This window comes from Euprymna scolopes, chromosome 1 (genome assembly GCF_053919585.1).
Source record: "Euprymna scolopes isolate OS-2025 chromosome 1, ASM5391958v1, whole genome shotgun sequence".
NCBI lineage: Eukaryota > Metazoa > Mollusca > Cephalopoda > Sepiida > Sepiolidae > Euprymna > Euprymna scolopes.
The window spans coordinates 150,425,362-150,449,626 of NC_136482.1; the positions used below are offsets into that span (position 1 = coordinate 150,425,362).

At 35.5% G+C, this 24,265-nt stretch overlaps 1 protein-coding gene across 1 annotated transcript in view; it reads right to left on the bottom strand.

Moving 5' to 3' along the window:
* LOC145276707 (uncharacterized) overlaps nucleotides 1–24,265 on the bottom strand; it is a 406,348-nt gene that overhangs the window by 22,825 nt on the left and 359,258 nt on the right. The gene's annotated exons all lie outside the window — the stretch shown is intronic.

The window sequence follows — 24,265 nt, forward strand, 5'->3', positions numbered from 1 at the left end:
TTTATCTTCTCTCTCTCTCGCTCTCTCTCTCTCACCGTGTTTCTCTCCTCTCTATATTAGCACTTATCAAGGCCAATAGGCAAATCGAGGATAGACTCGACGATGAGAGTTCAAACGTGCACAGTATTACAATTTGGAAAAGAGGATGGAACAACTTTCTCTTCTGCCTCTCTCTAACACTCTTTATCTTCTCTCTCTCTCTCTCTCACCCTGTTTCTCTTCTCTCTATATTAGCACTTATCAAGGCAAATAGGCAACTCGAGGATACACTCGACTCACCATATTTCTCTCTCTCTCCCTCTCACTCTCTTCTCTCTCTCTCTCTCTAGACCTCTTTCTCTTCTCTTTCTCTCTCTTTTACCCTCTTTATCTACTCTCTCTCACCCTCTTTCCCTTCTATCTATATTAGCACTTATCAAGGCCAATAGGCAACTCGAGATTGAGAGTTCAAACGTGTACAGTAGTGAAATTTGGGAAAGAGGATGGAACAACTTTCTCTTCTGCCTCTCTCTCAGACTATTTATCTTCTCTCTCTCTCCCGCTCTCTCTCTCTCTCTCACCCTGTTTCTCTTCTCTCATATTAGCACTTATCAAGGCCAATAGGCAAATCGAGGATAGACTCGACGATGAGCGTTCAAACGTGCACAGTATTACAATTTGGAAAAGAGGATGGAACAACTTTCTCTTCTGCCTCTCTCTAACACTCTTTATCTTCTCTCTCTCACCCTGTTTCTCTTCTCTCTATATTAGCACTTATCAAGGCAAATAGGCAACTCGAGGATACACTCGACTCACCATATTTCTCTCTCTCTCCCTCTCACTCTCTTCTCTCATTCTCTCTCTCTAGAACTCTTTCTCTTCTATTTCTCTCTCTCACCCTCTTTATCTACTCTCTCTCTCACCCTCTTTCCCTTCTATCTATATTAGCACTTATCAAGGCCAATAGGCAACTCGAGATTGAGAGTTCAAACGTGCACAGTAGTGAAATTTGGGAAAGAGGATGGAACAACTTTCTCTTCTGCCTCTCTCTCACACTATTTATCTTCTCTCTCTCTCGCTCTCTCTCTCTCTCACTCTGTTTCTCTTCTCTCTATATTAGCACTTATCAAGGCCAATAGGCAAATCGAGGATAGACTCGACGATGAGAGTTCAAACGTGCACAGTATTACAATTTGGAAAAGAGGATGGAACAACTTTCTCTTCTGCCTCTATCTAACACTCTTTATCTTCTCTCTCTCTCTCACCCTGTTTCTCTTCTCTCTATATTAGCACTTATCAAGGCAAATAGGCAACTCGAGGATCAACTCGACTCACCATATTTCTCTCTCTCTCACTCTCTTCTCTCTCTCTCTCTAGACCTCTTTCTCTTCTCTTCCTCTCTGTCACCCTCTTTATCTACTCTCTCTCTCACGCTCTTTCCCTTCTATCTATATTAGCACTTATCAAGGCCAATAGGCAACTCGAGATTGAGAGTTCAAACGTGCACAGTAGTGAAATTTGGGAAAGAGGATGGAACAACATTCTCTTCTGCCTCTCTCTCACACTATTTATCTTCTCTCTCTCTCTCGCTCTCTCTCTCAACCTGTTTCTCTTCTCTCTATATTAGCACTTATCAAGGCCAATAGGCAAATCGAGGATATACTCGACGATGAGAGTTCAAACGTGCACAGTATTACAATTTGGAAAAGAGGATGGAACAACTTTCTCTTCTGCCTCTCTCTCACACTCTTTATCTTCTCTCTCTCTCTCACCCTGTTTCTCTTCTCTCTATATTAGCACTTATCAAGGCAAATAGGCAACTCGAGGATCAACTCGACTCACCATATTTCTCTCTCTCACACTCTTCTCTCTCTCTCTCTCTAAACCTCTTTATCTTCTTTTTCTCTCTCTCACCCTCTTTATCTACTCTCTCTCACCCTCTTTCCCTTCTATCTATATTAGCACTTATCAAGGCCAATAGGCAACTCGAGATTGAGAGTTCAAACGTGCACAGTAGTGAAATTTGGGAAAGAGGATGGAACAACTTTCTCTTCTACCTCTCTCTCACACTATTTATCTTCTCTCTCTCTCGCTCTCTCTCTCACTCTGTTTCTCTTCTCTCTATATTAGCACTTATCAAGGCCAATAGGCAAATCGAGGATAGACTCGACGATGAGAGTTCAAACGTGCACAGTATTACAATTTGGAAAAGAGGATGGAACAACTTTCCCTTCTGCCTCTCTCTAACACACTTTATCTTCTCTCTCTCTCTCACCCTGTTTCTCTTCTCTCTATATTAGCACTTATCAAGGCAAATAGGCAACTCGAGGATCAACTCGACTCACCATATTTCTCTCTCTCTCACTCTCTTCTCTCTCTCTCTCTAGACCTCTTTCTCTTCTCTTTCTCTCTCTCACCCTCTTTATCTACTCTCTCTCTCACCCTCTTTCCCTTCTATCTATATTAGCACTTATCAAGGCCAATAGGCAACTCGAGATTGAGAGTTCAAACGTGCACAGTAGTGAAATTTGGGAAAGAGGATGGAACAATTTTCTCTTCTGCCTCTCTCTCACACTATTTATCTTCTCTCTCTCTCGCTCTCTCTCTCTCTCACTCTGTTTCTCTTCTCTCTATATTAGCACTTATCAAGGCCAATAGGCAAATCGAGGATAGACTCGACGATGAGAGTTCAAACGTGCACAGTATTACAATTTGGAAAAGAGGATGGAACAACTTTCTCTTCTGCCTCTCTCTAACACTCTTTATCTTCTCTCTCTCTCTCACCCTGTTTCTCTTCTCTCTATATTAGCACTTATCAAGGCAAATAGGCAACTCGAGGATCAACTCGACTCACCATATTTCTCTCTCTCTCTCTCACTCTCTTCTCTCTCTCTCTCTCTAGACCTCTTTCTCTTCTCTTCCTCTCTGTCACCCTCTTTATCTACTCTCTCTCACCCTCTTTCCCTTCTATCTATATTGGCACTTATCAAGGCCAATAGGCAACTCGAGATTGAGAGTTCAAACGTGCACAGTAGTGAAATTTGGGAAAGAGGATGGAACAACTTTCTCTTCTGCCTCTCTCTCAGACTATTTATCTTCTCTCTCTCTCTCGCTCTCTCTCTCAACCTGTTTCTCTTCTCTCTATATTAGCACTTATCAAGGCCAATAGGCAAATCGAGGATAGACTCGACGATGAGAGTTCAAACGTGCACAGTATTACAATTTGGAAAAGAGGATGGAACAACTTTCTCTTCTGCCTCTCTCTCACACTCTTTATCTTCTCTCTCTCTCACCCTGTTTCTCTTCTCTCTATATTAGGACTTATCAAGGCAAATACGCAACTCGAGGATCAACTCGACTCACCATATTTCTCTCTCTCACACTCTTCTCTCTCTCTCTCTCTCTCTAGACCTCTTTATCTTCTCTTTCTCTCTCTCTCACCCTCTTTATCTACTCTCTCTCACCCTCTTTCCCTTCTATCTATATTAGCACTTATCAAGGCCAATAGGCAACTCAAGATTGAGAGTTCAAACGTGCACAGTAGTGAAATTTGGGAAAGAGGATGGAACAACTTTCTCTTCTACCTCTCTCTCACACTATTTATCTTCTCTCTCTCTCGCTCTCTCTCTCACCCTGTTTCTCTTCTCTCTATATTAGCACTTATCAAGGCCAATAGGCAAATCAGGGATAGACTCGACGATGAGAGTTCAAACGTGCACAGTATTACAATTTGGAAAAGAGGATGGAACAACTTTCCCTTCTGCCTCTCTCTAACACTCTTTATCTTCTCTCTCTCTCACCCTGTTTCTCTTCTCTCTATATTAGCACTTATCAAGGCAAATAGGCAACTCGAGGATCAACTCGACTCACCATATTTCTCTCTCTCTCTCACTCTCTTCTCTCTCTCTCTAGACCTCTTTCTCTTCTCTTTCTCTCTCTCACCCTCTTTATCTACTCTCTCTCTCTCACCCTCTTTCCCTTCTATCTATATTAGCACTTATCAAGGCCAATAGGCAACTCGAGATTGAGAGTTCAAACGTGCACAGTAGTGAAATTTGGGAAAGAGGATGGAACAACTTTCTCTTCTACCTCTCTCTCACACTATTTATCTTCTCTCTCTCTCGCTCTCTCTCTTACTCTGTTTCTCTTCTCTCTATATTAGCACTTATCAAGGCCAATAGGCAAATCGAGGATAGACTCGACGATGAGAGTTCAAACGTGCACAGTATTACAATTTGGAAAAGAGGATGGAACAACTTTCTCTTCTGCCTCTCTCTAACACTCTTTATCTTCTCTCTCTCTCTCACCCTGTTTCTCTTCTCTCTATATTAGCACTTATCAAGGCAAATAGGCAACTCGAGGATCAACTCGACTCACCATATTTCTCTCTCTCTCACTCTCTTCTCTCTCTCTCTCTAGACCTCTTTCTCTTCTCTTTCTCTCTCTCACCCTCTTTATCTACTCTCTCTCTCACCCTCTTTCCCTTCTATCTATATTAGCACTTATCAAGGCCAATAGGCAACTCGAGATTGAGAGTTCAAACGTGCACAGTAGTGAAATTTGGGAAAGAGGATGGAACAATTTTCTCTTCTGCCTCTCTCTCACACTATTTATCTTCTCTCTCTCTCGCTCTCTCTCTCTCACTCTGTTTCTCTTCTCTCTATATTAGCACTTATCAAGGCCAATAGGCAAATCGAGGATAGACTCGACGATGAGAGTTCAAACGTGCACAGTATTACAATTTGGAAAAGAGGATGGAACAACTTTCTCTTCTGCCTCTCTCTAACACTCTTTATCTTCTCTCTCTCTCTCACCCTGTTTCTCTTCTCTCTATATTAGCACTTATCAAGGCAAATAGGCAACTCGAGGATCAACTCGACTCACCATATTTCTCTCTCTCTCTCTCACTCTCTTCTCTCTCTCTCTCTCTAGACCTCTTTCTCTTCTCTTCCTCTCTGTCACCCTCTTTATCTACTCTCTCTCACCCTCTTTCCCTTCTATCTATATTAGCACTTATCAAGGCCAATAGGCAACTCGAGATTGAGAGTTCAAACGTGCACAGTAGTGAAATTTGGGAAAGAGGATGGAACAACTTTCTCTTCTGCCTCTCTCTCAGACTATTTATCTTCTCTCTCTCTCTCGCTCTCTCTCTCAACCTGTTTCTCTTCTCTCTATATTAGCACTTATCAAGGCCAATAGGCAAATCGAGGATAGACTCGACGATGAGAGTTCAAACGTGCACAGTATTACAATTTGGAAAAGAGGATGGAACAACTTTCTCTTCTGCCTCTCTCTCACACTCTTTATCTTCTCTCTCTCTCACCCTGTTTCTCTTCTCTCTATATTAGGACTTATCAAGGCAAATACGCAACTCGAGGATCAACTCGACTCACCATATTTCTCTCTCTCACACTCTTCTCTCTCTCTCTCTCTCTCTCTAGACCTCTTTATCTTCTCTTTCTCTCTCTCTCACCCTCTTTATCTACTCTCTCTCACCCTCTTTCCCTTCTATCTATATTAGCACTTATCAAGGCCAATAGGCAACTCAAGATTGAGAGTTCAAACGTGCACAGTAGTGAAATTTGGGAAAGAGGATGGAACAACTTTCTCTTCTACCTCTCTCTCACACTATTTATCTTCTCTCTCTCTCGCTCTCTCTCTCACCCTGTTTCTCTTCTCTCTATATTAGCACTTATCAAGGCCAATAGGCAAATCGAGGATAGACTCGACGATGAGAGTTCAAACGTGCACAGTATTACAATTTGGAAAAGAGGATGGAACAACTTTCCCTTCTGCCTCTCTCTAACACTCTTTATCTTCTCTCTCTCTCACCCTGTTTCTCTTCTCTCTATATTAGCACTTATCAAGGCAAATAGGCAACTCGAGGATCAACTCGACTCACCATATTTCTCTCTCTCTCTCACTCTCTTCTCTCTCTCTCTAGACCTCTTTCTCTTCTCTTTCTCTCTCTCACCCTCTTTATCTACTCTCTCTCTCTCACCCTCTTTCCCTTCTATCTATATTAGCACTTATCAAGGCCAATAGGCAACTCGAGATTGAGAGTTCAAACGTGCACAGTAGTGAAATTTGGGAAAGAGGATGGAACAATTTTCTCTTCTGCCTCTCTCTCACACTATTTATCTTCTCTCTCTCGCTCTCTCTCTCTCACTCTGTTTCTCTTCTCTCTATATTAGCACTTATCAAGGCCAATAGGCAAATCGAGGATAGACTCGACGATGAGAGTTCAAACGTGCACAGTATTACAATTTGGAAAAGAGGATGGAACAACTTTCTCTTCTGCCTCTCTCTAACACTCTTTATCTTCTCTCTCTCTCTCACCCTGTTTCTCTTCTCTCTATATTAGCACTTATCAAGGCAAATAGGCAACTCGAGGATCAACTCGACTCACCATATTTCTCTCTCTCTCTCACTCTCTTCTCTCTCTCTCTCTAGACCTCTTTCTCTTCTCTTTCTCTCTCTCACCCTCTTTATCTACTCTCTCTCACCCTCTTTCCCTTCTATCTATATTAGCACTTATCAAGGCCAATAGGCAACTCGAGATTGAGAGTTCAAACGTGCACAATAGTGAAATTTGGGAAAGAGGATGGAACAACTTTCTCTTCTGCCTCTCTCTCAGACTATTTATCTTCTCTCTCTCTCTCTCTCTCTCTCGCTCTCTCTCTCACCCTGTTTCTCTTCTCTCATATTAGCAATTATCAAGGCCAATAGCCAAATCGAGGATAGACTCGACGATGAGAGTTCAAACGTGCACAGTATTACAATTTGGAAAAGAGGATGGAACAACATTCTCTTCTGCCTCTCTCTAACACTCTTTATCTTCTCTCTCTCTCGCACCCTGTTTCTCTTCTCTCTATATTAGCACTTATCAAGGCCAATAGGCAACTCGAGGATCAACTCGACGATGAGTGTTCAAACGTGCACAGTATTCAAATTTGGGAAAGAGGATGGAACAACTTTCTCTTCTGCCTCTCTCACACACTCTTTATCTTCTCTCTCTCTACCCCTGTTTCTCTTCTCTCTATATTAGCACTTATCAAGGCCAATAGGCAACTCGAGGATCAACTCGACGATGAGAGTTAAAACGTGAACAGTAGTCAAATTTGTGGAAAGAGGATGGAACAACTTTCTCTTCTGCCTCTCTCTCACATTCTTTATCTTTTCTCTCTCTCTCACCCTGAAAGATTCCTCTCCCCTAAGAATAAAACATATGTTCAATATCTGCTTTTGTTTTTATATTGTTGTTACGGTCCCGGGCAACGCCGGGTAGCCCTGCTAGTTATATATAAATTTAAGTCTAATAACGCTGGAAATTCTTTTATTTAAATTTAATTCAAAATACAATGCCTGACTCGTGCGCAGTCTTCGGAGACGTTTATAAAGAGACAATTTTACTAACCCTCTCTTCGTGTAAAACTTTATTTCTATAGGAAACAATTGACATGTTCATCTAATTTTCACATATCATGCGGCCGAGGAATAACTCTCTCAAAACTGTACCGGTTTCGATGTGACAAGTTTTTAATAGACATGCAAACATACATAAATTCACACACACTATCAAACTGGTGAGATTTATATAGTAAATGATTAGATATAGATTTAGGTACATAACAATAGAGACAGGTGATGAAATAAAAAGAGCGGAGAAACAATACAGACTGACATACAGACAGATGTTACGTAATAGATATACCGAAATTGTTTACTTAAATTTCATTATATTAAAAGAAAAAAAAATAATTTCATTTTATTTTTACATCGATGGGTTAATTTAAAATAGCGCAATCGGTGTTTTCAGTCTGATGCATTTCGAAATAAGCAATTAATTAAGACATTTGTTAAGCTGAGGTAAAAAAAATCATCGAAAATCGGATATATAGATTTTAATATATTAAGTGGTTCTCTCTAAATGGATCACTTACACGTTGATATTTGAAAGTAATGAGAAACTTAAAAATTTGGGGTCACTTATATTCTCTTACACGGAAAATGTTATATATATACAGTATAAATTTTATCAAAGTAGAAAATATATTATGAAAATATATATGTGTGTGAGTGAATGTGCGGATGTGCATTTGTGTATATATTATTTCTTAATTGGAATTCATTTTTGAGATGAGCATTATATATATTAATTTACTTTTATTTCGGACTATTATTCTTATCTTTATTAGTTGTTGTTTTTCATCTTTTATTGGTTTGTTTATTCACAACGTTTCGGCCAACTATTCCTCTGGCCTTCGTCAGGTTGTAACCGCGACGGATAGGAACTTCGAATCTCCTAACTGCATTCTCAGCCATTGCTGCCATCCGTAGTTTTTGTCGCGTCACCACATTTTTGGTCAAGTAAACATCTGGCACACTTTGGGTGGGATTGAAACCGCTATCTTCAGATAATGTTCATCTGGAACTGTAGAGATTCAACGTCTCTATCAACTGCGCCACGTGCCCCGAAGGGCGATCAAGGTTGGATTATTTGATCTTATAAATCCACGTTTATTTATTATCTGATCTTCCATAGTCGGGTCCGTACCGATTGGTATATATATTATTCCTTAATTGGAATTCGTGTTTGAGATGAGCATTATGTATATATTAATTATAATTATAATTAATTAAGTGCATTTGTGTATAGCGTAACGTTCGATAATAATATAATCTACTTTGATAAAATTTATAATGTATATACGATATATATATACAGGATGACGACCCCCCCCAAAAAAAACGGACTCTAATTACGCCCCGTTTCTTAGTGTTTTGTCCGAATGAAATGACACTTTGGTCATACCTAGTTTATTATATTCAAAACATCGCATCAAAACATAAGGGTCCTTGGCCTTTTTTTTCTCCATTCTACAGCATATGTTCTAGATGGCCTCCATTTAGCTTTTTTTTGGGGGGGGGAGGTCACCCTATATATATATATATATATATATATATATATATATATATATATATATAGGCAACATATTTTTCTTTAGACGCATTCAATAAAATTATATAAACAATTCCTGGCTACATATTTTTGTTTTCATTTTTGGATTCTCTTAGTAATGTCCTTGTTATTATAGTATTCGATGATAGTGCTTATACTCCCGTCAATTTCGACAGATGAAGTCCGCTATATTAACACAGTTGTTCGGAAATTCACACAGATAATTTGTTTATAGTGGTAAAGGCTTTGTACAGAACCAGCAGCATATACCTGTTGGTGTAACTGATAATCGTTGTCAATGCAATGCTAGCCATAAGACTGAGCAGACAGCAGGCGTCAGGTTTTTTTTCCATAAAATGATTACTTTTCCTTAATGCATGTCTTAACGAAGACTGGGGGTGCATCACTGTCAGTGAATTCTACGCCTCTCCAGATAACAACCTGTACATTTTTGTGTCCCATATAAGATCTAGCATTCCCAAATGGTCACCCAGATGGTACAGCCCAGGCCCAACTCCGTTTAACTTCAGTGATCTGGCGTAAACCGATATTTCAACGTGATTAAGCTATAAATACAATTATATATATATATATATATATATATATATATGTATATATATATTACTCATGTTCACCCTCTAACAAGACATATAGCCACTTAGACGTTTGGGGGCTACTATTTGAGACCATGCCTAGGAAAGATTAAGAAGATGTTGGTTTATGCTACATTTAAACTTCTGCATATCAGTACAGCCAGGGAAGCAGGGAGCAGGGATGGAATTCCAAAGTCTAGCTGTTTGAGGGAAGAAACTATTATAATAGAAAGCTTTCTGACATTTAGGAACCTAAACATTGGTTTTGATTTCATTGCTAAACGAGTGTGTTGGAGATATGTATTAAAGAATAAATATGTTCTGCCTATCGCCGGCTTTCACACTCCTTCTTTGTTTATTAGTCAGGTGCAGACTCACCAGAGCAACCCGTGTGCTGGCTTTGTTTCCCTGTCTAAGACATTGAACGCGGTTACCCTATATCATATTCTGAATTTCTCCGTTTCTCTCAGAAACTGAGCAAACTACGTTTATTTGCATACCACTTGTGATTACGCGGCTGGTTTGAGCCGACCTTGTATGAGAGGTTTATGGTACCTGATTGACAGTTTGTCTGTCTGTTGCAACCGTAAAGAACCCTAACTATTTGGCAGCGTTTAGAGCTGCTGCTCTTGCTCTATCATCAGTTATATAATCCGGATTGTTCTAGGTCCATATCGCGCATGAAAATAGGGGCCTGCTGCTATCACTGGTGGACGTTTATGAGGCCATAACTTTCCAGGCTAATAGACCATTGCATGTGTATACTTGGCGTAAAAAATGGCCCATTTGCTCAGCCCTTTTTAACCTACTCTAATATATATATATATATATATATATATATATATATAGAGAGAGAGAGAGAAAAGAAACAGAGAGAGAAGGTTACATATTTATCTATCTATCTATCTATCTATCTACCTATCTATCTATATATAAATAAATATATATATATACATATAAAAAAATGATTAATAAAACATGTTAAAAGACATCTTGAAAAAGAGTTAAAAACATATTTAATTTTAAAAAGGAAGCACAAGATAAGTGGATAGTCCTTAATCCGCGGAGTTTCGAAGAAATACTCTCTTTCTCATCAGAGAGCAGGAATTAGCAAAATGCGGGATCGGATTTTGCATATAAAAAATTTAATGTTTTTATTTAATATACATATATATATATATATATATATATATATATATATATATATATATATATATATATATTGGCCTCAAGAAAACCTCTATGAATAAAGCATGCATATATCATAATAATCACAGTAAAATAATCTTTTTGTTAGGCTACGTATCGATATTTTTCTATTGTTGTTATATTTTCCCTTAGAAAATTCAACACGTGAAAATGTCGGACTTTATCGGATAAGTGAACTAACCTCATCTCGGTTCAATTATTGATTTGCATGAACTGTGCGTCATTCGTTTTAATACAAACTAATGCTTGAATCGATTTTTTTTTCTAAAGTAAGATGACGATCAAATCCGTTGAGGCGGAAATACATTAAAATCAAGATAAGAACAAACTAGCTTTAAAAAGAACCACGAAAACCGTGAATGCATCAAACTTTACTGAAAGTGCAATCAGGTTCATTAATCATTATTCGGATCGATATTTATATTGGTGCTCCTCGTGTTCCGAAAAAAAAAAGGAATTTCTCGACAATAAAAAGTTAGCGAGCAATGATCTAAACATGTGCTTTACTTTCTTTGACAATGGACATAATTTCTACGAACGAGTTCACTTAGGCGTTTCACAAAATAGCATGTCACCGGCTCGGAGTACGATGCACTTAGCTTAATTTAATTTATTAAGCGAAACGTGGTTTACACGACATATAGAATGTGTAGTACGTCATGCGGTGTCACTATCATTACTATCGATTATATTTCAGGTCCGTGTTTTCTACAAAACTATACGCAAACATTTTGCTCTCATCTGTAGGTGTCGTACTTTAGTGTTCATCATTAGTTTTACGGTTTTAAGGCGTAAATGATTCTGACTAATGTTTGTATCTATACTTTGAATAATTCGATGGAACGGCTATTTTTTTATCAAATGCAATGCGCGAAAAATTGAAATAGTAAGCGGCATGTCAATTTGAAGCTTCCAATGCCCACGAAGTAAATAATTAACCAGTTTAAGAATCATGTTACGCAGAAGGGTCTTTGCGTGAGAAGAATCGTATTACAAATCGGTGTCCTTTGTCTCCAATCATAAGATAAAACATACATTCAAGTATGTGATGATTCGTTTCAAACTTAACTTAAACATAAACGAGAGGTTGATAAGGTTATGCGTTCAATAACATATACTATATCCAGTGTAGTTATTCTTAATTGGGTGATTCTGACATACGTAGTTCAACCATAAAATCACATACATTACGAAAGCCTTGCATCAGACAGTTGATTATTTAATGCCGCACATGTGTTGCCCGATCGTAAAATACACTTAAATATATTTTAATTCACACATATTACCTGTTATTATCAATTATTATATTGGACTTAATATATAGTAGTGGAAAAAAAAACTATCAAAATCTATGTATGACTTGGGTTCCATCAGCTAGAATCGAAACCAAAACATAAACTCTCTACACTCATTCATTTGCCTCTGATCCAGGTTATATGCAATCTATCCCGGATTTCGCTGGCATGTTGAAAATCTTATGGTGAAGCTTGGTTAGGGCAAGAAGAGTTCAAGCGTCAAACTCTGTAGCTGGGGTGAATTATAGCACATGAAATAGGTCAATCGGGTTTGTGTGAAAGAGAACGTAGAAAGAGGGACAGTAAGGATAATAGCATGAAAGAAATAGAGGAAAATATTTTTATCTCGAATGCAAGTTAGTCTGGTTTCTGATTTTTGACGGAGCAAATGCGTCGAGATTCTGAAAAGATGCATTGGGAAAGAAACGCACAAAAAAGTTTAAGAACGCCCGATAAGAAAGAATGGGCGCAAACAAGACTGAGCAAAAATAAACCAAGCATTAATTAAAAGTAGCCTCTGATTTGTTATTCTGCGCATGCGGTTCCTTCTGCAGCTACAAGCTGCGAAACCAAAGGGCAGAAAAAAGCATGCCAATGTTTTGTTATAGAGTGCCACAAACTAAATTCCAACGAGGGATAGCTTGAATGCCTACTAGACACTCTCGTCGAGTATCTAAGGTTTCTTTGTAAACGGGTTTGCCAGAACAACCTGATATGAGGATACCTTTCCCTAGAAGTAAAATCTGACCAAATATTCAAAATCACATAGTAGTCGCTGCCCAAATAAGATCTCCTCACTATAAATAACCCACATTAGCTTTTACGAGGAATGGTGCACCATTCTTGAAGTGATGGTTTTTTTTTCAAGTAATAACACGAAGCAATATATTCCACCAGACTAGATTAATTATTGTCCTGAAATCCAATAAGACAAAGAGATTAAACAAAATATATACTACAACATATGAAAATAGTTAATTGGAAGGAGGAAATTTATGTTTTCATTTTCTTTACAAACTCAGTGCTGTAGAGATAAAAAACTGTAATAGAACATTCGAATATCTATGTGTCTCATATAGAGTTCAAAGGCTAGCCCCAGGTAATGGGACCGTTGATTTCTGAGAAATTTGACTGAAGTAAAATAAAATTTTAAAAAATACGCGATTAGACATTATGAACACGGCCATATTGAGACAATAGACATATTGGGATTACATACATAGATACAGACAAATAGACACACGTAATGAGATATACACGAAACAGACTATATCCTCGCTGGATCCTAATTCCCCCGCTACACGACATGTCTGCCTTTGTGCTGTATGGCATCATGCTTCGAAGGAGAATCTCAGAACACGCGAAAAAAAATTTAAGAAAAACGCAGAAAAAAACAACATAAATGGGTCCAGAGAACTCTAAAGAAAAAAAACACACACACACACACTACGACAATTAGAAAAAAGGCTAGATGCCGTATTCGTATAAATATAAGGAAAATACAGAAAAATACACAAAATAAATAGCTTTTATGAGATTTGAGAAAAAAAGGAACGTGATAAACCGTATTGTGTATTAAATATACATGTATCTACTGTGAAAGAAAGAAAAGGAAAAGAAAATACAGCCGTACACAGAGAAAACATAAAAGAGTTCTATTATTATTATTATATTGCTTGTTTCCCCCCTGACTTCAACTTGGATGTTTTCAAGTCCAATATAAACAAATTCCCTGATTAACACCCCTTAAGTAATGACACTTTATCAAATCTCTAATACTAACTATTACTACGATACTATCCCATTGATTACTATACACAAATAACCATTATCCCCGAGTGGCTTCTGGGCCTTGATACGTGGTGACCTCCATGTAAAAAAAAACTTAAAAAGAATAGACTAAGCAGTTATTTAGCAGAAAAATTAGTACAAAATGTTAAAAAAGAAAAATTGTATTTAAACTGTTGAAGAAAAAAAAAGAATGGTGTGCGTTCTAAAAGTTATGATTAAAATGTCGAACAGATTGTATACTTTTAGTTAGTTAGCAGAAATCGTGTGTTAATAAAATGGCAATTGTTTTTTTGTTTTGTTTTGTCCGTTGCGTAAAGTTTTAATGTCACTTTAAAGAACTTCTAGGCTTTTTGAAAAGAAAGGAAAAGAGAAGGAGTAAATGAATTTTCTCGCTTTACAAACAATAGACACATTCTGATACGCAAATGGAAGGTTTTTGTTTTATAGAAATATTTGGGGTTTTTTTTATTTCCGGCGCTGTTCATGTTCGCAAACTTTTTTTGCTTTTTTTGAGTTGTAATGATTTTTTTAAAACAAAAGGGAAAAATTATGGGAACAAAAAAAATACAAAAAAAACAAATTGCTTACGAATCTTAAAAAAGAAATAGTTGATTGTAAAACGGAAATTTTATAAAGAGAATGTATTTTCTTGTGTTTTTTTTTATTTACGAAATAATTTGAACATTTGAAATAATTGACGACTTTATAAAGTGAAGATTTGTTACAAAGTAATGTCTGCCCAGTCTTGAATTGTAATATTTTTAAGGACAGTAAACATTTGAACATATAAATTTTCTAGAATTTTAATTGGTTTGTAAATATAAGATTATCTAAGCATCACCTACGAATATGTTCTGAGGTTGGTCATTCTTAATGGAATAAACATTCATTTGAGTCAAGCATGTATAATTTGATTAATATTTCGGTTTGCGTGTATTTTTCAACATGTTACATAAATACAATCTATATAAAAACAATTTATGCTAAGCATAAAAAATATACATCAGTTCGATTATCAATAACGGTCTCGGCAAAACTCTACAAAAATTAGCAGTATTAAGATGAGTTTATAATTACTTTGAATATTTCTTGAAGAAAAGGAAACAGCTGTAATGATAATTAAGCAATTATGTAGATGGTGTATTTTCGAAGGACCATAACACAATCATAGTTATGGATATGATGTGTACTTATAAAAGACCTTAAAAACTATATCATTTTTTTTTATTACAGACAGTAAGCGCTTGTGAGGTTTGCTTTTCTTTCTGCAAGCATGATCGCAGGGTCTACCTGTGAGAATATTTACTCAACGTAATTCGCACAAACGATAACTAATAATTTTTAATCTTTATCTGCTTTACATATATATATATATATATATATATATATATATATATATATATAGTCATCCACTTACAGTACTGTTTCGCTGTTTCACAGCTCATCAGTGTGGCTAGACATACATATATGTATTTATATTTATATATATTTATACATATGTATATGCGTGTGTGTGTATTTATTAAAACATAAGCGTTTTAATGTATAAATAATGGTGTATTCCGGAATGTGTATCGTTGATCTACATCAGCAAACTTTAATTTTATTCTAGAAACATTATAGTAGGAAATTAGAAATTATGTAAAATCTGAGAAAACCGAACGTCGAAAGAAGCGATAGTTTTCTCTTTATTGAGATCAATATGCGAAATACAAAAATCTAACCCTTTTATACAAAACTTTACTTTTTATGTCAGTTAAAACAGTATTTGAAAAGTTTAATGTTGTCTTCTGTTATATAGTTGACAAATTATTTTCTTGGGACAAGGAGGGTAAGTTATTTTTTTTTTTAATATTTGATGAGAGTACGTTGCTTGTCCAACTGTTCACCGCTAGACAGATACAATTAGAACAGAAAGAAATGTTAAAATATGCAACAGACATGTGTAGTACATACCAATGACGATGAAATGCACTTATATCATATTACATTAGTCCGTCATCGAAAAATTTTTATCACACATAAGACGAAACCAGTCGTTTGAAAAATGAAAATAATTATACTTAGATTGTATGGTGGTTTCGGTCTGAAATACATTGGTATTAGAATATTCAATTAAATCCCATTTATTTTCATTATGTTGAGTTATACGTGAAGAATATTATTTTTTCTTTCTCCAATTGAGCAGTTTAATATGCTGTAGTATTTTTCTTGCGGTTCCTTGGTTTTCATGGAACCCAGGACAAGAGTACATATATTCTGGTGGAGTATCCAGCTTAGTGCTGTAACATCACTTGAATGGAATGCACAAGTCTTCGTATAAGCCAGTGTAGTTTAACCATATCGAGTACACCCTATGTGGACCGTGCATAATATGTAATTTTAGAATATTTAGTCAGTATTTATTTGTAGTGAAAGTATCCGCCTGCCAGGTTGTCCTGACAAACCTTTGTACAGAGAAACATTAGACGCTGGAGATTAGGTTCTAGTAGGAATTCAAGTTCTTTACAGTGTGTTTGTTTAATTTATCTTCTTTGAAGTTCGTAACGTTGGGTATGGGGCAACCCAACTAGCTGCCTACATTGCCCAGCTTTTTATTGAAACCAACCGAAAGCTCTCTTTAGTATTCTCGTTGTTCTCTTACGTACAATTGCCTGGCTCTCTTTTGCACTTGGTTAACAAGGAATATTAGTTTGGTAGGACTTCAAGTTCTTCTTCATAAGCCCTGTGGCACCTATAATAACTGGTATGATTTATATCTGCCTAAGATTCCAGTTCCTTTTCGTATACATGAGACCTTGATATTTGGTCTGTTTCACGCTTTCAGCTCTGTTCAGACCTCCATCATTAGAAACACTCACTTCAACCAAGGTTGCCACTCTTTCTGACTTATTCCATATAACTATATTAGGTTTTGCAGCAACATTTTGCAGCAACATTTTGCAGGTAGGTGGCTTAGTATGTGCTCGCTTATGTGTCAATAGAGACTGTTAGTGATTGTTTCACTACTCTGTGTTATTCCTCTTGAGTTCGAAGATGCAGAATTAAAATGATCATAGTATTTTAATGTACGTTTAGGTTTGTGTGTCTCTATCCAGCTTTAAAGATAAACATATTGTAATAATTTATATGTAATCTTTCTTGCAGTTAATGCAAATTGATATATTTCTTCTCCTTAATAGGTGCAATCATACTCCTCGAATTTTCCGAAAGGAAAACACAAGATAATATATAGATTCCATGTTCTTTGCTGCTTTTGATTACGCGCATGTTATTTACTAATACAATTTACTCGTCGTCTAAGATCCAAACGGGGCTTCGCTTTAATGGAAATGCATCAAGAAGCCATGATGTATTTTGATAAAGTCAACAAAATAAGAATGGAAAAACCAAGGTGAACAAAAATGGAAAATCGATGCAAAAAGATTATTTCGACTTCAGACTAGTTTGCTTCAAAATATAAGGCGTTTGGCTTCGCATATTTCTGTAATTGATACTTTTTTTCCTCTGAAAGTTAATCTCATTTTCTCCGAGCAAAAACAGGAAGCTAATGATAATAATGTCATTAAAGAAAATTGGCATCTTTTATGAAGTTTTACTTAAATATGTTTTTTTTTTCATCCAATGCCAGTAAGGGCAGGTGAAACGTGAACAAATTTCGATTGCCAGAGTTCTCGGTCGACCATTGCAGCAACCAGCTCAGTTCCTGCCAGACCAGTTTCCTATTCAATAATGGATTTCAGTTTTACACGTGAACGTCCAACCCTCGTCTTTGTGTCTGGAGTCCAAAGTAGGAGCCTTCCTATCGGTTAAAATGGCGACTAATATGACCGGCAAGTGCTAGACGTCTCTGTCTCGCAATATTGGAAACACGAGGTAGGAAACCACACAATTACTTGTTTGTTGCGTGAATTTTCTCGGTTATGTTGTAGGCTAGTCGTAGAATTCTTATATATTTACTATTGACATATTTCCGGTGTGATAAACTTAGCGTCCATAATTCTTTGCCGTAAAAATGGATTGAATCTATGCAGGCTTTGAAGACTTTTGAGGATTGTATTGAGTCTGCTCAGGATCTCCTGAAACGAGTCGAGAAGGCTTGTAAAGACGTTGGGCTGTGTCTCAATACTCCAAAACCAAAGTATATGCATCTAAATCGATTTTCAATGCATCGTTGCTTTGATCAGATGACTCAGAAATTGACTGTGTTAATGACTTCAAATACCTGGGAGGCTATTCCGAAATCGAACGTGATATAACTGTTAGGACCGCGTTAGCATGGAGTATACTTCATTCTTTATAGAAAGTATAGAAATATCCAAGCAAGAAAGACATCAAGACTTGAATATATGTACAGATATTTAAGTAAATATTATTGGAGATTACAAAGTTTATTCCTGTGTGAGCGAGTGTGAATATATGTTACGCTTGCTTGTTGTGGTTGGGTGTATTTTATGTATATTCTAGTCTAGATGCTCGGCGTTGCCCACTTGTTTAGAGGTGGGTTGTAAGCAACAAAAAAGAGTGGTAGTAGGCAGGCAGGCTCGAACCCGTACGCGCAGGAGGAAAATGACATTACAAAAAAATTTAAAAAACGAGACGGCTTTTTCGTTGTGTCCATCGCCAAAGTAGATATTGCGCAGGTTTAAATTAAGGCTAGTCAATCGAAAAGAACGGATGACTTTCGAAAACATTGGCGGAAAACTAACCCCTCTCTGAAGAAAAATGACCAGTTTAAGGTAAAGGCATTAATGATTTTTAGCCGATTTTTTAATATTTATCGTCCGAATGGTTGGGGTTCAAGGTGATACCGATCTCGTGGAAATCCGTCGCCTTTGTAGAATGGTTTAGGCAGACACATAAACTTATATACATACATTTAACAGACAGGTGAGATTTATATTATAGAAGATATGAGTGGCGGCATTTTCCGGGTGTTTGGAGGTGTATTATGATAAAAAAAAATGTAGTAGGTAGGCAGGCAGGCAGGCTCGATCCAGTACCGTGAAGGACGAAAAGAACGTGAATAAAAACGTGGCGTCTTTGCTGTTGCGCCCATTGTCAAACCGGATGTGATGAATGTGTAAATAAAGGCTAGTCAATCGAAAAGAGGAGTTGACTTTTGAAAATATCGACGAAAAAAGTGGTCCCTCCCTTTAGAAAACTGCAACCGTTGAGCGTGAAGGAATTAATGTTTTTAGCATATTATTCGATGTTTGTTGTCCGAAAGGTAATCTTTAAAGGGATACCGATGGCTCGAAAATCCGTCACCTCTGTTGAAAGTTTTAGGCAGAAATACAAACATACATAAATACATGCATACACTCAAACAGACAGGTGAGATTTATATTATAGATGAGTAACACATAAACACTTTCAATGGGTACAACGTCTTTTGGCTAAGATCAAGGTGTAGTATCTGTTCTTAGAATTCAAGTTAATATACGAAAACTCTATATGGGTACAAGTGTGGGAGTGATTTATGTATGTGCATCATTTATGACACGTTTCGAAGTTTCGAACATCAATTATGTAATTCTTTCGACTATGTAATATTTATTTTTTGCTGGCCGAATTTATACTCTCTGATTTCTTTTTGCACAATTTAACTTAATTTAAATAAAATTTAACTTAATTTAAATTGATTTTACATTTCCATAAGGATGTGCTAACAACAAAAACTGCAGTCAACTCGCGCCGGCTGTTCTAAATATATATACACATCTATACGTATGCAAGTGCTTGTATGTTACTAACAGGTAATCTAAAAGAAAACTTATTTATTGCTTGATTTGAAATTTTATTATAGCCTTTAATCATGCGAGATTTATTATATCACTTTTTATTATAACCTTCTATGAAGTTTTTATTTAATAAAATACCTGGGGTTTTTTGGGGGGGCGAAGTGGCAATTTTTATTTTAGGAAAATTATCACCGGTCACGTGAGAGCCTTAGTTCTTCAAATTTTTCCTCTCCTATTTACTTATGTGACTGAGGATAGATATTCTTTCATTTCTTTATAATATATATCTGTGTGGGTTTCAACAATAAAACACTAACCTTATTAGCAAAAAAAATGTATCGTTTTGTTGTTTAACATTATGGCCGGATTGCTCACTTTTCACGGCATTAATTTCGTACCGTAAAGGCAAGGCTACTTCACCGTTTATGACATTTTAGTAATAAAATTAGTTCACTTTTACTTTTGCAACAAAATGTAAATTCAACATTTGAAAAAGCAAAAAAAAAAAATAAATTAATAATAATAATAATAAGAAGAAGAAGAAGAAGAAGAAGAAGAAGAAGTAGAAACATACAACGCGACTCAAATTGCTGAAGCATTGAAATTTTTATTATAGAAAACATTCGAGGAATTGTAAAAACAGAAAAAAAACGACTACATTACTTTTACACAAAAGACATCAGTTTCAACTATTTTATTTAATGTATTAAATGTTTATAACATAAAAAACCAAAATGTAGGCATGAACCATACGAAAAACAAACAGAACAAAAGCGTAGGAGATCGGAGTTCTCCAGTACCAGTGTCAAAAGAAAATGTAGAATTAATATAAAACTATTCCGCTTAGGAAACGGGATTTCTTGTTTTAGCTGAAAACAAAATAGTAACTTGTCTGCATTTAATAGTCTACAGAAAATTTATTATATTTTGTCTACATGTGTTTTAACAATTTCTACAATATATTACTTTATTAAGCATGTATTGGTTATTTTGGCATCGCAGCATTAAAACATATTATAATCGCATTTCTTTACAAAGCTAAATGGCAATTTTTACAACAGTGCGGTTTACAAAACCACAACGATTGCCCCACATAGTCGGAGGTGAACAAACAAAACAATCTTTATTACTTTAGGGAAAATATAAAAATCAAAAATATTGTGCAATCTCTAACCATTCAGCTCCTTATAAATAAATTCATTTAAAAATATAAAAATAAGCTTATCAATTACACATTAAAGTAAAAAGAAAATATTTCAAGACGTGTAAAAATTAAAATTTATAATTTCTTTTAAGTTTCAGGATGATACACGCGTCAAAATAAAAACAATTTCTTGAAACAAAAAAAAATGTATTACATGGTTTCGCACTTCACACGCCAAAAATTAAAGAAAAATTATTTGTACGATTCTATAAATTAAGTCTTTTGAAACAATATAGTAAACATATAAACACAAGAGTTGAAACTGAAGCAGTTTTATGAAATGGGGCGTGTCTGTATAGTTTCCTGTTTTGTTTAATTTGTAACTACATTTCCGTATTTCTATCAACTGTATACATTTCCGCCATCATTCACGCATGTACTTTATATTTAAACACATAAACACACACACACACACACACAAACATATATATATATATATATATATATATATATCAGCCGAACTGATGAGCTGTGAAACAGCGAAACAGTACTGTATGTGGATGACTATAATGCTTCTCATCTTGAGTTGAACATATTGAGAAGTGATACACGAATTACCATTATAATTATATATAATTATTATACAAGCGACGCTCTTTGTGTAAACAAATCGAGCGGAGGTATTTCGGATGATGTCAAAACATCGTTAAACTCACTACTCGCTCAGCAGCCGACAATAGCGTAATGGTTAGGAGCCTTGACTGTCGTACAGACGGTTGGTTTCAATACTGGCTTGAGGTAGTTCCCTGTCTAATTTTTTACTATAATAATTAAATACCTACAGATACTAGTGTTTCATCCTTTCGGGAATCTTTAGTGCAGGGAGTTACGATTACCAACAGTCGAAAGATTCGAACCCTGCAAGACGAGCCATCTCTGGCTTGATTAACAAACACCGTATCCAATCGGCTACCATTAACCGCGAGAAACAACGTTCAATTTAAACATTTTATTTTTAAATATTTCTTACGTCAGTCACAGCGATCTAACTGTTATGCGATGGTCCATGCATAAGAGCTATATTGACCGACTTAATTCAACTGAAAGTGCTCAACGATAAGAAACGGGTTGCTTAATGGGGTTGACATATTTTTTTACTACAATAATTAAATACCTACAGACACTAATGTTTCATCCTTTAGGGAATCTAATATGTATATATATATATATATATATATATATATATATATATATATATATATATATATATATATATATATATATATATACTATCAGTTCATCCCGGCGTTTCTCGGGTCCCATGTTAATAACTTTATATGCATATATATATATATATATATATATATATATATATATATATATATATATATATATATATATTTATATATATATATAAATTTATAAGTTAATAACTTTATATATATATATATATGTCTATGTATATTATATGTTTGTACTCATGTACAGGTAACCTACATTTAGAATATCTAGTGTTTACACAAATAATTGGCGGAAGAGTTTGGTAAAGTTTTCAAAGCTCACATAGTTTAACTTCGACCACTTGACAGCCAATATTCTTGCCAAAAACCGATGAAAATGATTTTACCAAATCTCAGTAAACCTTTTGTCAAATTTCGAATCTGCAGATAACAACTGACATAGTAGTTTTTTAGGGAAATGTACACACACACACATACAATATAACTTTAATAGATATAATATATGGATTAATTAAATATTAATCTCAAACCCCAAATTATTTTCTACTAATTTACAATTCTTCTTGGATCCAAACTTATTTACTATTAATTCACTTATAATCTCAACTCAAAATTATTTGCATTTAATTGATTATTGCTCTTAATTCTAAACCTTTTTACTATTACCTTACTATTACTCTCAAACCCAAAATTATTTGCTATTAATGCACTATTTTTTCAACTTCAATCATTTTACTATTAATTCACTATTAATCTTAAACCCAAAATTCCTTGCTATCAATTTACTATTTTTCTCAACGCCACACTTATTTACTATTAAGTCACTATTAACCTCAAACCCCAAAATATTTGCTAATTATTTAGTATATTTCTACCCACCAAACTTATTTATGAATAATTTACTGGTAATCTCAAAGCAAAAATTATTTGATACAAATTTACTATTACTCTTAAATCAAAACTTATTTATTATAAATTCACTAGTGATCCCAAACCCAAAATTATTTGTTATTAATTTACTATTGTTCTCAAGTCCATACTTATATACTAATAATTCACTAATGATCTCAAACCTAAAAGTAATCGCTATCAATTTACAATTACTCTCAACTCAAAACCTATTTAGTATTAATTCACTATTAATCTCAAATCCAAAATGATTTGCTACTAAGTTCCTATTGTTCTCAACTATAAAACTAATTTACTATAAATTTATCAGACCCAAAATTGTTTGCTACTTATTTACTATTGTTTTTTTTTACTCCAAACTTATTTAGTAATAATTAACTATTGATATCAAACCCAAAATTATTTGCTATTAATTTACTATTAATCTTTACACTTTGCTCCGGCCGTATGTACTGTTCATAACTTGCCTTACGTGTAAATATACTTTATGTAAGATTTCAAATATTTAGACCAAAATTTGTCTGAGTAATTTCGTAGAGACGACAGAAGTTAATTTTATAAATTTCTAACCACAAATTTGACCCCTTAACATATATTACTTTGGTCTCTAATCAAAATACAAAGTTTTACCCTTATAAAAGTTACCTACATCTAAAATGGTAAGTGTTTAGACCCAAAATTAGCGGACGTATTTGGTAGAATCTCAAAGGTCAACTCTTTCGACTTTGCCCTTTTGGCTGCCAAAATCTTGCCGCAAAACTGATGAACACAGCAACAAGCAAGAGCAAGATAGCCAGCAACAAATTAAACTGCAGACCAGCTTAATGCGGGTACTGGTCTTCCGCTTTATGTTTTTTTTAAATCAGAGATTTGCTTCTCCTAGAAATGTTGCCTTCACCACGGCTTACGGGAGCCATCTCTACCCCAATACACATTTACACACACAAATATACACGGTGCTAGCTGGCCGTTGACCCAGAAACAGAGTTAATTCGCAATTTTTGGAAGGTCTTTTTTTTAATCCTTCAGGGAGACTAGCCGCCCTCCTCACCAAACAATTCTGGTGGGGGAACCAGTTTAGTCGCTGGCGACCCGACCATGAGGCAGGTAGTACTGGGTTACATGGTACCAGTAGCATATGACATGACATGACCTGACATACACATATATATATATACATACATAATATATATTTATGTATATATACATATATATGTGTATATACATATACATATGTATATATACATCTACATGTATATATACAAATATATATGTAGATATACATCTACATGTATACATATGCTAGCATGGAGATCCGACATTGCCCGGGATTGAATGATCAACGAATATTTCACACTCTTATATTGTTATTGTCGTCGAAATCCGTGAAATAACCGC